This window comes from Orycteropus afer, unplaced genomic scaffold, assembly GCF_000298275.1.
Source record: "Orycteropus afer afer isolate SDZICR_OR568_19922 unplaced genomic scaffold, OryAfe1.0 scaffold00029, whole genome shotgun sequence".
Taxonomy (NCBI): domain Eukaryota; kingdom Metazoa; phylum Chordata; class Mammalia; order Tubulidentata; family Orycteropodidae; genus Orycteropus; species Orycteropus afer.
The window spans coordinates 15,582,562-15,587,048 of record NW_006921616.1 but is presented as its reverse complement, the minus strand read 5'-3'; positions in this window follow the sequence as shown (position 1 = coordinate 15,587,048).

The following is a 4,487-nucleotide window of genomic DNA, read 5'->3' as shown; positions in this document are numbered from 1 at the left end:
TGTCTTGGAAGAAGTACAGCCAGAATGCTCCTTAGAAGAGAGGATGGTGAGACTTTTCTCATATACTTTGGACATGTTGTTAGGAGGGACCAGCCCCTGGGGCAGGACTTCAGGCTTGGTAAAGTAGAGCATCAGTGAGAAAGAAGACCCTCAACAAGACAGACTGACATGTGGCTGCAACAGTAGGCTCAAATACATCAGTGATTGTGAGGATGGCACAGGACCAAGCATTGTTTTGCTCTGTTGTATATAGGGTTCCTATGAGTTGAAACCAACTCAGTAGCACCCAGCAACAACAACAAAGCAAATTTATTTTTTAAAAACAACTCCTTTTCCTTTCTGGAACATGCCTTTTCTACAATTGACACATAGACACAGGTCCATCACTTAATTCTAACCTCCAGGACATAAATGTGGTTATAGAAAGCAGTCTTTCATGTTGTAAGTGAAGGCAAACATGGGTATACGGGTGGATAGATGGGTGGACAGGCTGAACTATTAGGTAGGTCTATGTTGTGTACCCAAGACCATGTATAGGGTTGGCAGATAATGGTCCTAAAAGTTTATGCGAATGATCAGAATTCCCAGGCGTACAGTAGAATTGACAAGGTGCAAGGTTGTAGTCACTGCTTGGTCACAGCCAGCTAACCAGAGGGACCAAGTAGTTGAACCTGTGGGCTTGGGACCATAGTTGCAAGGGACATCAAGCTCAATTGGCATAACATACTATACAAAGCATTGTTCCACCTCCTACTTTGGCGAGTAGTGACTGGGATCTTAAAAGCTAGCAAGCTGCCATCTAGATGCAATGATGGGTCTCTCCTTGTCCAGAGCAAAGAAGAATGAAGAAAACCAAAATTCAGGAAACAATTAGTGCTAGCAACTGGTACACCATCCGATCTGCAGAGTATATAACTATGAGACCAGAAGAATTAGATGGTGCCCGGCTACCACTGTCATCCCCGTGGAAGGGGATCTATGTAGGAGATCCTTGATAGAGAGGGAGAACAATGTGGAACAAAACTCAAAATCATTTGGGAAAAAAAAAGGGGGGTGGGGACCAGGTTTGCTTGTCTGATAGAGCCTGGTGGAACCACTGAGACTATGGCCCCTAGCTGCCCTTCAGGTCTGGAATTAAACCCACACCTGTGGTTTCCAGCCAAGCAAAAGACAGGCATATGAGTTGAACATTTACCTCAGGTAGATACACTCTTAGAGAGAACAATCATGGGAGAAAGAAGGGCTGCTTATGCACAGGGAGACAGTTTAGGGGGCAGGAGTGCATGGAGGGATGGACACAGGGAAGTGGGAGGGGAGCTGTTGCATTGGGGTAAATTGCAGTCAATGTCATCAGACAAAGCGTATGTGAAGAGCTGTATGGAAAGTGAATTTGCTCTGTAAATTTTCACCCAACTCACACACACAAAAAAAGGAAAAATAAAAGCAGTATTTTGAGTTCAGATAGTGGTACCACCCTCAAGTTATCAGACAACAAAGTGCCAGCTAAGAGAGTGCCAGACTTCAAAATGTCTCTCCTGGAACCCAACACAATCCAATCAAATATAGATAAATGAGGAAATAGTAAACATCTGTCCATTTTATGCTTGACAGCTTTGTTTTATTGAAACCAACTACACTGAATGTAAAGTAATATCACAAATATCTTATTTGTCTGCCAATTTAAGCTTTCCAAAGTGCCTTAAGCATATTAAGTTGGCTTTTATTATTTTAATAAGTTAAAAGTCACAAAATTCATCATAGCTTGTCATGGCATCCTTGAAATTGTTAATTATTAGATTAGCAGAGAACACCAAAGTTGGCATGGGTAATTCTTTCTGTTTAGTAGTCATCGATACATAAATGTAGCATTTGCTGAACTCCCCTCTAGAGAACAATGAGTATATTCTCAGAACCATGCAAAATATCATGCAAATAAGAGGCACCGATTAATGCTATTAGGTGAAGGAATGAATGCTTTCACAGTGGAGCCCTGTCCTCAGAGTTCTGACCTAGTCACCTCACAACTTGGCATGGTTTCTGCCAGCACAAAGCTCACTTTCAAAAAGCAAGTGCATGTGTAGCTTCCCTCTCCCCAAGTTATTTGAAACTGCTCATTTGAAGATACAAATATTATATTTTGTGATTTTCACACTCTCAGGCAACTTGAAATAGAAATATGAGCTCAAGAATCCAGACCTAGAAAATATCATAAGTGGAAAAAAAAGAAAAGAAAAAAAAAAAAAAAAAAACCCACTGCTCTCCCTCCTCATCTGTAAACTGAAGCACTGGTCTCCAAGACCATGTGGGTTTTCTTCTACCTTTAGATTCTTCATTAAAGAGTGCCCCATGAGTAGTAATGAGCCCTAATGGTGCTATCATTGTAAAGATACATGAAATACCCATTGAGATGTTTCAACAAATGGATACTGCACTGGAGGCACTCACTCGGCTATGCCAAGAGATTCGGAAGGCAGCTACCTGGCCAACTGACTGGAAGAGATCAATATTTGTACCTATTCCAAAGAAAGGTGATCCCACAGAATGTGGAAATTATCGAACAATATCATTGATATCACGTGCAATTAAAATCTTACTGAAGATATTTCAAAAATGGTTGCAGCAATATATTGACAGAGAACTTCCAGAAATGCAAGCTGAATTCAGAAGAGGATGTAGAGCAAGGGATACCTTGCTGATGTTAGATGGATCTTGGCTCAAAGCAAAGAATACCAGAAAGGTGTTTACTTGTGTTTTATTGACTATGCAAAGGCATTAGATTGTGTGGATCACAGCAAATTGCAGATAACATTGAGAAGAATGGGAACGCCATAAGGTTTAATTGTGCTCATGAGGAACCCATACATAGAGCAGGAGGCTATCATTTAAACAGAAGAAGGGGACAGTGCATGGTTTAAAATCAGGAAGGGAGTGTATCAAGATTGTATCCTTTCACCATACTTATTCAATCTGTATGTTGAGCAAATAATCTGAGAAGCTGGACTATATGAAGAAGAACGTGGCATCAGGATTATAGGAAGGCTTATTAACAACCTCAGATATGCAGACAACACAACTTTGCTTGCTGAAAGTGAGGATGACTTGGAGCATTTACTGATGAAGATTGAAGACTACAGTCTGCTGTATGGATTACAGTTCAATATAAAGAAAATAAAAATCCTCACAACTGGACCAATAAGCAGCATCATGATAGATTGAGAAAAGATTGAAGTTGTGAAAGACTTCATTTTACTTGGTTCTACAATCAACACCAATGGAAGCAGCAGTTAAGACATCTAAAGACGTATGCACTGGGCAGATCCGTTGCAAAAGACCCCTTTCAAGTGCTGAAGAGCAAAGATGTCCCCTTGAAAACTAAGATGCACCTAACTCAAGCCATGGTATTTTCAATCACCTTATATGTGCTATGAGTCAGGTCCAACTCGATGGCACATAACAACAACAACAACAACAACAACAACACTATATGCATGTGAGAGCTGGACAATGAACAAGGAAGACCAAAAAAGAGTTGATGCTTTCGAGTTGTGGTGTTGGTGAAGAATGCTGAAAGTACCATGCACTGCTAAAAGAATTAACAAATCTGTCCTGGAAGAAGTGCAGCTAGAATGCTCCTTGGAAGTGAGAATGGCCAGACTTCATCTCACCCACTTTGGTCATGTTGTCAGAAAGGACCATTCTCTGGAGAAGGATGTCATGCTTGGTAAAGTGGAAGATGAACGAAAGAGGGGAAGGCCCTCAAAAAGATGGATTGCATCTTGACACAACGGCTGCAGCGATGGGCTCAGGTATAGTAGGAATCGTGAGACTGGCACAGGACCAGGCAGTGTTTCGTTCAGCTATACATAGAGTTGCTATGAGTCAGAGATGACTCGACAGCAATTAACAACAACAACAACTGCTGTCCAGTGAATTCTGACTCATAGAGACCCTATAAGACAGGGTAGAACTGCCCCCATAGGGTTTCCAAGGCTGTAAATCATTATGGAAGCAGAGTGCCTCACCTTTCACCCACAGAGCAGCTGATGGATTCACCTCTGACCTTACCAGCCAAGTACTTTAACCACTACACCACCAGAGCTCTTGAAAATACCATACCAAAAATCAAACTCACTGCCATCCAGTTGTTGTTGTTGTTGTTAGGTGCCGTTGAGTTGTTTCTGACTCGTAGTGACCCCATGCACAGCAGAAGGAAACACTGCCCAATCCCGTGCCAGCTCCATGATCCCTGCTATACTTGAGCCCATCATAGCAGCCACCGTGTCAATCCATCTAGTTGAAGGCCTTCCCCTCTTTCGTCGACCCTCCACCCTACCAAGCATGACATCCTTCTCCAGGGAATGGTCCCTTCTGACAACATGACCAAAACAGGTGAGATGAAGTCTGGCCATTCTCGCTTTCAAGGAGCATTTCGGGTGCACTTCCTCCAGGACAGATCTGTTAGTTCTTTTGGCAGTCCATGGTACTTT